Source organism: Rhinatrema bivittatum, chromosome 17, assembly GCF_901001135.1.
Source record: "Rhinatrema bivittatum chromosome 17, aRhiBiv1.1, whole genome shotgun sequence".
Lineage (NCBI taxonomy): Eukaryota > Metazoa > Chordata > Amphibia > Gymnophiona > Rhinatrematidae > Rhinatrema > Rhinatrema bivittatum.
Genome location: NC_042631.1, coordinates 62613797 through 62626056, shown reverse-complemented (window position 1 = coordinate 62626056; position 12260 = coordinate 62613797). Strand labels below are relative to the sequence as shown.

Sequence of the window (12260 nt, the reverse complement as noted above, 5' to 3'; positions counted from 1 at the left end):
CGCCCCCTCTTTAGAGGACCGGGTTTTCCCGGGTGGTCTAGATGGAATTGTTGGAGGAGAGATTTGTCCAAGATGTTACGGGCAGGTTCCCACGTGTTGTCTTCATCTCCACAACCCTCCCAGGCCAGAAGATACGCCCAGCGACTATTGCAAAAGCGTACGTCCACAACCTCCCTTGCTTGGTAAGTGGGATCCTCGGCCGTGGGTGTAGTTGTTTCCTCTGGTGGTTTGCGATGGAAGCGGAAGAGGACCAATGGTTTGAGGAGGGAAACGTGGAAAACATTATGAATACGTATGGAGGATGGTAGTCGTAGCCGGTATGAAACCATGCCCACTCTTTCAGCTACCCGAAATGGCCCGCAAAACTTGGGAGCTAATCTTTTCGAGGGTAGCCTTAGATGGATGTTTTTTGTGCTGAGCCAGACGCGGTCTCCTGGGAGGAACACTGGGGCTGATCGACGGTGCTGGTCAGCATGTCTTTTAGCCTTACGGGCTGCAGATGACAGTTTGCTTTGGTTGGTTCTCCAAAGTCCACGAAGTCTTTGTACGGATAGCTGTACTGCAGGTGAGGGAACAGGTGTAGCCAGGGGCAATGGAGGTTTGAGCTGTTTCCCGTAGACAATTTGGAATGGAGAGCTTCCAGTAGCGGCGTGGACCTGATTATTATAAGAGAACTCGGCCCAGGAGAGAAGCTCAGTCCAATTGTCTTGTTTCTCATTCACGAATGCTCGGAGGAATGTCTTTAGAGAGCGATTCATTCGCTCCGCTTGGCCGTTGCTTTGGGGATGGAAGGCTGTGGAGAAGCTGAGTTGGACCTTGAAGCACTTGCACAGGGCCTTCCAGTAGCAGGCCATAAACTGCAGCCCCCAATCGGAAACTATGTCTTGAGGGAGCCCATGGAGCCGGAAAATGTGTTGGGCGAACAGCAATGCTAACTCCGGGGCTGACGGTAGCTTGGGTAAAGGCATGAAGTGAGCCATCTTCGAGAAGCGGTCTACTGTAACCCAAATCACGGTTTTCCCTAGAGAAGGGGGTAGGTCTACTAGAAAGTCTGTGGCTATGTGGATCCATGGTTCCGTGGGGACCGGAAGTGGCTGTAGTAGACCCCAGGGTGCTCCGACTTTGGGTTTCTGCTTAGCGCACGTAGGGCAGGAATTCACGTAGGTTTGAATGTCTCTTCTCAAGTTGGGCCACCAATAGTAGTGATTGAGGAGCTCTAAAGTTCGCTCTTGACCGGCATGCCCTCCAGTTAATGAGTCGTGAGCCCAGGATAATACTCCCTTCCGTAGGCGTTTGGGAACCACGGTTCTCTCTTGGGACTTGACTGTAACAGCGGCTAGGTGCACCTTAGCAAGATCTAGGATGTATTGAGGGGGGTCTTCGTCCTCCTCCAGGATTGAGGTTCGGGATAATGCGTCGGCTCTGACATTCTTAGAAGCTGGTCGATATTGGAGAGAAAAGTCAAACCGGCTGAAAAAGAGCGACCATGTGGCCTGTCTAGGGTTCAATTGCTGCACTTGGGAGAGAAATTCAAGGTTCTTGTGGTCCGTATAGACCGTTATGGGGTGCACTGCCTACTCTAGCCATTGTCTCCACTCCTCGAAGGCCAGCTCCTTGTCGCCTATGCTGTAATTGCACTCGGTAGGCGAGAACTTCTTCGAGTAGTAGGAGCAGGGAAGTAACTATCCTGAAAGTGAGTATTGACTGAGTACAGCCCCCATCACGAAATTAGAGGCATCCACCTCGACCACAAAGGGGCGGAGCGGGTCTGGGTGACGCAAGCAAGTGTCCTCTAAGAAGGCTTGTTTTAGATCTTCAAAGGTCTGGACCGCCGTGTCAGGCCACACTTTACTATCAGCTCCCTTGCGAGTCAGTGCGGTGAGGGGAGCCACTCTGCGTGAATAGTGGGGTATAAAGTGTCTATAGAAGGTGGCAAATCCCAGGAATCTCTGTAAGGCTTTCAGCCTCGTGGGGCGGGGCCACTTGGTGATTGCCGATACTTTTTCTGGGTCCATCCGGAACCCGGTAGACGACACTATGTAACCCAGGAACGGCAAAGACTTGCACTCAAACATGCACTTCTCCAGTTTAGCATACAGATGGTTGTCCTTCAGGACTGGTAGTACTTGTCTGACATGCCTTCAGTGAGATTTCAGATCCTTAGAGTAAATCAGTGCGTCATCTAGATACACGATGACGTAAGAAGTCAGCATTTCTCTTAGTACCTCATTCATGAGGTTTTGGAAGACGGCCGGGGCATTGCACAATCCAAAGGGCATTACCAGATATTCATAGTGCCCGTCCCGGGTGTTAAAGGCCGTCTTCCATTCGTCTCCCGGGCGGATGCGGACCAAGTTGTAGGCCCCTCTAAGGTCGAGTTTTGTAAACAACTTGGCTCCTTGCAGTCTGTTGAGGAGCTCCGGGATCAATGGGAGTGGGTAGCGGTCTCTTTTAGTGATGGCATTTAATCCCCGATAGTCTGCATGGTCGGAGTGACCCATCCTTTTTCCCCACAAAAAAGAACCCCGCTCCAGCAAGTGAACAAGAGGGACGGATGAATCCCTTGGCAAGGTTCTCCGTGATGTATTCTGACATAGCTTGAGTCTCTGGTAGAGATAGTGGGTACACTAGACCCCGAGGGGGTGTGGTCCCTGGCAATAGGTCAATAGCGCAGTCGAAGGGCCGGTGTCGAGGAAGGATCTCCGCCTTTCTTTTGGAAAACACCTCGGCGAAGTCCCTGTAAGGTGCGGGTGGCAGTACTGAGACGTTGAGAAGAGATACTTGACCTGGTTGGGGTCTCTTGACGCAATGGGTAAAGCAAAAGGAGCTCCACTGTGCTAGTTGGAGAGTGTCCCACTGAATTACCGGGGAGTGCCACTGTAGCCAAGGTAAGCTGAGCACCACGGGGTGTACAGCCTTCTCTAGCACAAGAAAGGCTATTTCCTCGGAGTGGAGTGCTCCCGTTTGGAGTGTTAAAGGTATAGTAGATTCTGAGATGATTCCAGGAAGCATGGTGCCTCGAATGGACGCGACTCGCAACGGGGGGTATCGTGGCACAGTGGACAGACGCAGTTGATGCACCATGTCTGCTACTATGAAGATCCCCTCCGCTCCGGAGTCTATGAAAGCCAACGTGTGGAAATACCCTCCAGGGTATACAAGAGTCACTGGGACAGTACATTGAGGAGCTGAGCCAGCACAGCCTAGGAGTAGCTCCCCGGAATCTCCTAGACTCGGGCGTTTTCCGGTCGTTCCTTGCACTGTGCTAGGAAGTGCCCCTTGTCACCACAGTAGAGGCACAATCCCAGCATGCGATGCCGCCTCCTCTCTTCTGCGGACAGAGGAGTGCGACCTATTTGCATAGGTTCGTCCGATGTGGAGGCAGCGGAAGATGTCCTCAGCGTGGCTATAGGAGTCATAGGTTTGGAGAAGGCTGGGGCAAGCGCTACGGGCCTGCGTGGTGGGCGCCCTTCCCTCGCCCGTTGTTGTAGTCTTTGGTCAATCCGTCTGGCCACATCTATAAGGTCATTTAAGTCATCAGGGAGGTCCCTGGCGGCCAGCTCATCCTTGATACGACTTGCCAGTCCCTCCAGAAAGATACCCCTTAAACAGTCCTCACACCAACCCACCTCCATGGCAAGGGTACGGAATTCAATGGCGTACTCCGCCAAGGACCGGGATCCTTGCCTTAGCTGCAGCAGGTCAGAGGTAGCTGTGGACCGGCGAGCTGGTTCATCGAAAGCTTGCCAGAAGTTCAAGATGAATTGCTCAAGGTTGTGCAATAGGGGATCCCGTCGTTCCCACATGGGGGAGGCCCAATCAAGCGCTTTCCCATCGAGTAAGGAGAAGATGTAAGCCACCTTTACCGAGTCCGAAGGAAATTGGGCAGGTAGCAGGGTAAACCGGACATAGCACTGGTTTAAAAAACCACGACAGGCCTTGTTGTCCCCCGCATAGCGCGTTGGAGCAGGGAGCTGAGTGATTGCTGCTACGCTCATGGCAGGAGCTGGCGGCGGTACTGGCGGTGGCGCCGGGGTAGCTGCTTCCAGACGATTGGCCAGCCGTTCCATGGTGGCAGCGAGTACATCAAGGCATTGTTGCTGCTGCTGCAAACGTTGTGCCATCCCCAGGATGGCTTGCAAACTTGGTGCCTCCGCCGGGTGCATGGCCTTGCAAACTGTTATGTCCGGGAGGAGAGGTGGACCCTTGGGCCGGCCTGGAGAAAGGAGATATCCTTTGGGTAGGCCGGGAGGCGGATAGTCAGATGGCCTGGCGGTGTCTTCACCCAGGAGGTCCGGGATCCCCCGAGGAGGAGCCTGTAGGGATCGGGCCGCTGGGACTTACAAGGCTGGAAGGGAGAAGCATAGGCCGGTCCGAAGTCAAGGCAGGCAGAACCAAGGAGTGTCAGGAGCAAACCAGAGTCAGGAACCAGGAATCAGCAGAAAAATGGATGACTGAAGTGGAAGGAGACTGGAGCGGGTCCGAGATCAAGGCAGGCAGCTAGCAGGAGCGTCAGGAGCAAACCGGAGTCAGGAACCAGGAGTCGACAGAAGAGTGGATGGCTGAAGCAGACGAAGTCAGGAGCAAATCCGAGGTCAAGGCAGGCAGCGAGCAGGAACGTCAGGAGCCAAACCGGAGACAGGAACCAGTAGTCGGCAGAAGAGTGGATAGCTGAAGCAGACGAAGTCAGGAGCAAGTCCGAGGTCAAGGCAGGCAGCGAGCAGGAACGTCAGGAGCAAACCAGAGTCAGGAACCAGGGATCAGCAGTAAACAGGAACAGGAAGGCAACTCATAGAAACATAGAAACATAGAAATGACGGCAGAAGAAGACCGAATGGCCCATCCAGTCTGCCCAGCAAGCTTCACACATTGTTTCTCTCATACTTATCTGTTTCTCTTAGCTCTTTGTTCTATTCCCCTTCCACCCCCACCATTAATGTAGAGAGCAGTGATGGAGCTGCATCCAAGTGAAATATCTAGCTTGATTAGTTAGGGGTATTAGGGGTAGTAACCGTCGCAATAAGCAAGCTACACCCATGCTTATTTGTTTTACCTAGACTATGTTGTACAGCCCTTGTTGGTTGTTTTTTCTTCTCCCCTGCCGTTGAAGCAGGGAGCTATGCTGGATATGCGTGAAGTATCAGTTTGTTTTTTTTTCTCCCCTGCCATTGAAGCAGAGAGCCATGCTGGATATGCATTGAAAGTGAAGTATCAGGCACATTTGGTTTGGGGTAGTAACCGCCGTAACAAGCCAGCTACTCCTCGCTTTGTGATTGCGAATCCTTTTTTTCTTCACCCCTGTCGTTGAAGCTATGCAGGATATGCGTGTAGCATCAGTTTGTTTTTTTCCCTGCTGTTGAAGCAGAGAGCTATGCTGGAAATGCGTGATGTATCAGTCTTTCTCCCATGCCGTTGAAGCAGAGAGCCATGCTGGATATGCATGGAAAGTGGAGTATCAGGCACATTTGGTTTGGGGTAGTAACTGCCGTAACAAGCCAGCTACTCCCCGCTTTGTGAGTGCGAACCCTTTTTTTCTTCTCCCTTGCCGTTGAAGCAGAGAGCTCTGCTGGATGTGTGAAGTATCAGTTATTCTTCTCCCCTGTCGTTGAAGCAGAGAGCTGTGCTGTATATGCATTGAAAGTGAAGTATCAGGCATATTTGGTTTGGGGTAGTAACCGCCGTAACAAGCCAGCTACTCCCCTCTTTGTGAGTGCAAATCCTTTTTTCCATTTCCTCTTGCTGTTGAAGCTTAGAGCGATGTTGGAGTCACAGTAAGCATGTGTATGTTTATTGAATAAGGGTATTGTGTCCAGGCAGTAGCCATCATTCTGGCGAGTCACCCACTCTTCATTGGCGGCCTCTTGACTTTATGGATCCACAGTGTTTATCCCACGCCCCTTTGAAGTCTTTCACAGTTCTGGTCTTCACCATTTCCTCCGGAAGGGCATTCCAGGCATCCACCACCCTCTCCGTGAAGAAATACTTCCTGACATTGGTTCTGAATCTTCCTCCCTGGAGCCTCAAATCGTGACCCCTGGTTCTGCTGATTTTTTTCCTATGGAAAAGGTTTGTTGTTGTTTTTGGATCATTAAAACCTTTCAAGTATCTGAAAGTCTGTATCATATCACCTCTGCTCCTCCTTTCCTCCAGGGTGTACATATTTAGATTCTTCAATCTCTCCTCGTACGTCATCTGATGAAGATCCTCCACCTTCCTGGTCGCCCTTCTCTGTACCGCTTTCATCTTGTCTTTGTGTTTTTGTAGATACGGTCTCCAGAACTGAACACATACTCCAGGTGAGGCCTCACCAAGGACCTGTACAAGGGAATAATCACTTCCCTTTTCTTACTCGATATTCCTCTCTCTATGCAGCCCAGCATTCTTCTGGCTTTTGCTATCGCCTTGTCGCATTGTTTCGCTGTCTTCACATCATTAGACACTATCACCCCAAGGTCCCTCTCCTGCTCCGTGCACATCAGCCTTTCCCCCCCCATCGAATACAGTTCATTCGGATTTCCACTCCCCATATGCATGACTTTGCACTTCTTGGCATTGAATCTCAGCTGCCATATCTTCGACCACTCTTCCAGTTTCCTTAGATCCTGTCTCATTCTCTCCACTCCTTCCGGCGTGTCCACTCTGTTGCAGATCTTAGTGTCATCTGCAAAAAGACAAACCTTACCTTCTATCCCGTCCGCAATGTCGCTCACAAAGATATTGAACAGGACCGGTCCCAACACCGATCCTTGCGGTACACCACTTAAAACCGCTCTCTCTTCAGAGAAGGTTCCATTTACCATCACACATTGTCTTCTGTCCGTCAACCAATTTGCAATCCAGGTCACCACCTCGGCACTCACTCCCAAGCTTCTCGTTTTATTCACCAGTCTCCTGTGCGGAACCGTATCAAAAGCTTTGCTGAAATCCAAGTATATGATATCGAGCGCTCTTCCTCGATCCAATTCCTTGGTTACCCAGTCAAAAAAGTCAATCAGATTTGTCTGACAGGATCTTCCCCTGGTGAATCCATGCTGCCTCTGGTCCATCAATTCTCCAGACTGTAGATAGTTCACTATTCTCTCTTTCAGCAGTGAATCCATTACTTTTCCCACCACCGAAGTGAGGCTAACCGGTCTGTAGTTGCCAGCCTCCTCCCTGTTCCCACTCTTGTGAAGCGGGACCACCACCGCTCTTCTCCAATCACTCGGCACCACTCCCGTTTCTAGGGATCTATTGAACAGGTCACACAGCGGACCTGCCAGAACATCTCTGAGCTCCCTCAATATCCTTGGATGAATCCCATCAGGCCCCATGGCATTGTCCACTTTCAGGTTCTTTAGTTCTTCCCACACATTTTCTACTATAAAAGGATTTTCATCTATTCCACTTCCCTCCAGTTTCTTGTTGTGTAGAGATGGTCCTTCTCCAGGGTCTTCTTTTTTTTTTTGCAAAATAATTTTTATTGAGTCAAGAGTAGTGGTCATATTAAAAAGCAAACATCTCCAAACACGCCTCAAAAGGTACATGTACAGAATACTAGGCATAAACTAAAAACACTCTCAAAACATACGCGTTTCCCAAAAATGGTAGCCCCTACCAACAAACAGTGGTTTACCGACCGCTGACCCGTGACCCACATTTTCGTTTGTCTTTTCCCCCCATCACAAACCCCAACTCAGACTACATTCGCCCTCCCCCCTGCCATAACACTAACCCGCCGTGTAGAGCTTTGCTCTGCACCCCACACGCCCCCCCCCTCCCGATGCTCCCCCCTACCCGTCCATCCCCAGCCCCACTCACACATTCACCCATCCTCTCCCCTCCCTCCCCCCCCCCTCCCGGTCCCATCCCTAGGTCCATGGAATTGGATTAAGTCCAATCGTTAGAATATCCGGAGATAAGCAAGGCAGCTTGTGTCCCTCCAGGGAGTCCTTGAAAGAAGCCCTGCCAACAGTCTTCATATGACTGGTCCCTTGTACGATGTCCCAAGATGCAATCCAAACGCTCCATTTGCAGCTCCAAAGTCATCCTGGCAACCCAAGCCGCCTCAGTAGGCACACCTTGTGGCTCCACCCATACCGAAAGTATAGTCCTGCACGCCAACAGCATCGCCAGTCGTGCAAATTTAGCTTTACCAAGAGGGCAAGGGTTCGCGGCGTACAATGGGTGCGCAATCAGTGCCTGCCCTCCACAGCGGGTGGGAAGCCCAGTGCATTGAGAAATAGTCTGCATCACCCGGATCCAAAAGGGAGTGACCGTCGGGCACAGAAGGAGCCTGTGTACCAAGGTCCCCTCCTCCCCACCACATTTGATACAAAGCGGGGTGTCAGTAAGCCCCATCCGAAACCTCCTGACATCATCGTAGTATGACAGATGCAGAATACGATACTGTAATTCCCGAAGCCCCAGGTCTGGATTTTGTATGTGCAGGGACCGAAACCAACATTTCACTTGCCCAGGAGTCACGGTGTCTTGCAATACTGATGACCATCGGGAAGCCAAAACAGTTAGGTGATCAAGCCGTTTATAGTCCACACACAGTCGTTTCCAGCTCTTAATCGAGTTATGCACACTGATAGCGTCCGATATTGTAGTGGCGAAAAGGGATTCAGCTGCCACATCTTCCTTGGACCAACGAAAAGTCTGAAGGTAGTGTCGTGCCTGTAGATATCCAAAATAGTGCTTAGGTGACAGGTGATGTGTTCTAGTCAAAGTTTGAAAGTCCAGAAGTTCATGGTTGTCAGAATCAAACAAGTGATACAAGTATTCCACCCCCTTGGAGGCCCAAGACTGAAAAATGCCACGGCAGTCCCGCCCGGGGCGAAAGTCCAGGTTGCCCAAAAGCGGCGTCAGCAGCGAGGAAAGCCCCTTCAACCCAGTCAGCTGACGTAGCCAGCGCCAGGCCTTAATACAGGGGGACAGCAGGCATCTCGGGTATAGCAAAGCTTGCAATCTCTTCGCATCGACCTGAAGGAGAGAAAGTGGCAACCAGGGAGCAGACATACTAGACAGTAAACCCTCTTCACAATAGCAGTACTTCCCCATAAGCCACTCCCCCACAAACCTCAACTGGCAAGCAGCATTGTAGACTCGAAAGTCAGGCACACCATACCCTCCCGCCTCCCGGGCAAGTTGCAAAACCGTGTATTTTATCCTTGCACGCTTTCCCTTCCATAAAAAGCGAGACAGACCCCCATGTAACCGCTGCACATCCCGAACCGTCAGCCAACAAGGGAGCATGTGGAGCAGGTATAAGAGCTTAGGGACCAAGATCATTTTAATCAGTGCACACCTCCCGAAGAAACTCAGCGGGAGGAGAGTCCATGCCGTCAACTGCAATAAAATGGCATCTATTCGTTCCGTAATATTTAAGTCATACAGAAGACGCAAGTCCCGAGGGACCCATACCCCCAAATACCGCAGCTTCCCCGGCGCCCACGTAAAAGGAAATGAGGTCTGCCAACCACTCTGGAGCCCCGGTGTCAGGGCCAATGCTTCAGATTTGGAATAGTTAATTTTGAGCCCCGCTATGTCCTTAAATTGGTCAAAGATCGTAATAATTACCGGCACACTACGTCGTGGTCGCCCAACGAACAGCAGGATATCATCCGCAAATAGGGCCGTCTTAACCGGGTGACCGCTCAAACTAAGCCCCGAAAACCCCCTCTCCTCCCGCAGCCGAAGAGCTAACGGTTCTACTGCTAAAATGAAAAGAAGAGAAGATAGTGGGCATCCCTGCCGCACCCCACATTTTAACCCAATAGGCTCGGTAAGGACCCCATTTAATAACAGGCGGGCACTAGGGGAACTGTATAAAGCCCGGAGCCAAGCAACAAAAGCCCCATTAAAACCATATTGGCCCAGCATCCAAAACAGATACTCCCATGACACTGAGTCAAACGCCTTTTCAGCATCGAGACTCAGAACCATAGCCTCCTCTGCAGAATGATAGCTCAAGGCTGCGATAAGACGCCGTACATTACGGACGCCCTGGCGCCCCTTAACAAATCCAGTCTGATCTCCTCCTATTAACTTGGGCAAGATGGGATTCAGCCGGGCCGCAAGCACTGCTGCTAAAATTTTTAAATCTACATTGAGCAGGGAAATGGGCCGATACGAGCCCACCTCAGTGAGGTCTTTGCCCTTTTTGGGCAAAACCACAGTGACCGACTGATTCATCCCCTCCGGCAAAGTCATGGTGGTTATCACTCCATTATAAAATTTGGTCAGCGGGGCCAAAAAATGGAATGTAAGGATTTTATAGTACTCCGCCCCCAGCCCATCTGGCCCCGCAGCCTTCCCCAGCTTCAAACCCTGGATCACCGAATACACTTCCTGGTCTGTAATGGGTTGGTTTAACAACCGCTGGTGTGCGGAGGACATTCGGGGCCACTGTATATTTTGAAAAAATTGAGCTGTGGTTTCAAAATTTTGACCTTTGTGCCCATATAATTCCGTGTAATATTCCATAAACCTTCACGCGATCTCCTCCTGCGAAGTCACATAACGCCCCCCACGATCCTTGAGCCTAACAATGATTGTCTTCTGATTCCGAGGCCGTATCAAGTGCGCCATCATTTTACTAGGTCTATTTCCCTGCTTATACAATTGATATTTATAGTAGCGAAGAGATTTGGAGGCCCGTTGATGCAGGCGGGTATTTAACGCCTCCCTTACCTGCTCAACCTGAGCTTTACTCGATGGGGACAAATCAAGCATGTGCTGCCGCTGAGCGCTCTTAAGCTTCGCCGTAAGGCATAGAATCTCTGCGTTCGGCTGCCGGTTTACCTTAGCAGTATAGGCAATGATATGGCCCCTCATGACCGCCTTCCCCGCCTCCCAGAACATTACGGGGGAGATATCAGGTGTGTCATTGAATCGCACATACTCTTTCCAGCAGGACTGGAGATGCGTACGGAACGCAGTATCGCAGTATAAGTCGGGTCGCATGCGCCATGTAAAAGCCCCCCGCTGCCTCTTACCAATCGCCACCTGAATGTGGATTGGCGCATGGTCGGACACATCGATAGCCCCTATGGTGGCCCCCTCCACAGCCGGGAAGAGCTTATCAGCTACTAAGAAATAATCTAAGCGGGAATATGATTTTTGGGGGTTGGAGAAAAAAGTGTAATCCCGTTCCGTGGGGTATAATACCCGCCAAACATCAAGCAATTGGAGCTCTTGACATAAGAACAGGACCCCCTGAGTCCCGTCCAGCGCTGTAGCCCGTCTAGTAGGATTACAGTCTAGTTGCTTATCTGCAACGACATTGAAGTCCCCACCCACAATGAGAGTATATCCTGACAGAGCACTCAGCAGCTTCACCAGCTGAGTGAAAAATGCGTGAGAATAGGTGTTAGGCGCATAGATGTTACAAAATGCAAGGCGCTGTTGGTGAAGAGTACCGGCCACTATCACATATCTCCCCTCCCTATCGTGGTAGGTTCAGGTCATCTGAAAAGCTTGCAAGTAGCGTGGCCTGGAACACAAGGCCTGGATGAACAGGCACAGCAATCGAGGACAGAGTCAATCCCCACCTAGGGCATAAGACCTGGAAGGTCAGGCACAGCAATCTAAGTGAAACCCTTGTAGGAACATAAGGCCTGGATGAACAGGCACACCAATCAAGGTCAAACCCTTGTAGAGACATAGGGCCTGGATGGACAGGCACAGCAATCGAGGACAGTGGTGTATCCCACGTAGGGACATAAGGCCTGGATGGACAGTCACAGCAATTTTTTTCTTTTTTAATTTATTCGAATTCCTATTTTCAAACTTTTCCAGCACTTCATAGTCGTTTACACTCAGGTCTGCAGGTAATTCCTATCCTTGTAGGAATATAAGGCCTGGACGGACAGGCACAGCAGTCGAGGACAGAGGTCAAGCCCATATAGGGACATAAGGCCTGGACAGACAGGCACAGCAATCGAGGTCAAACACTTCTAGGAACATAAGGCCTACATGAACAGGCAAAGCAGTCGAGGACAGAGGTCAAGCCCACGTAGGGACATAAGTCCTGGATGGACAGGCACAGCAGTCAAAGACAGAGGTCAAGCCCACGTAGGAACATAAGGCCTGGATAGATAGACACAGCAAATTTTTTTTTAATTTATTTATATTCCTATTTTCAAAAATTTCCAGCACTTCATAGTCAATTACACACAGGTACTGTACGTATTTCCCTATCCCCGGATGGTTTACAATATAAGTCATACCCTTGTAGGAATATATGGCCTAAACGGACAGGCAAAGAAGTAGAG

General features: G+C 50.7%; 1 protein-coding gene across 5 annotated transcripts in view; it reads left to right on the top strand.

The window, feature by feature from the left end:
- Positions 1–12260, top strand: part of PPP6R3 (protein phosphatase 6 regulatory subunit 3) — a 1439644-nt gene that overhangs the window by 1272270 nt on the left and 155114 nt on the right. The gene's annotated exons all lie outside the window — the stretch shown is intronic.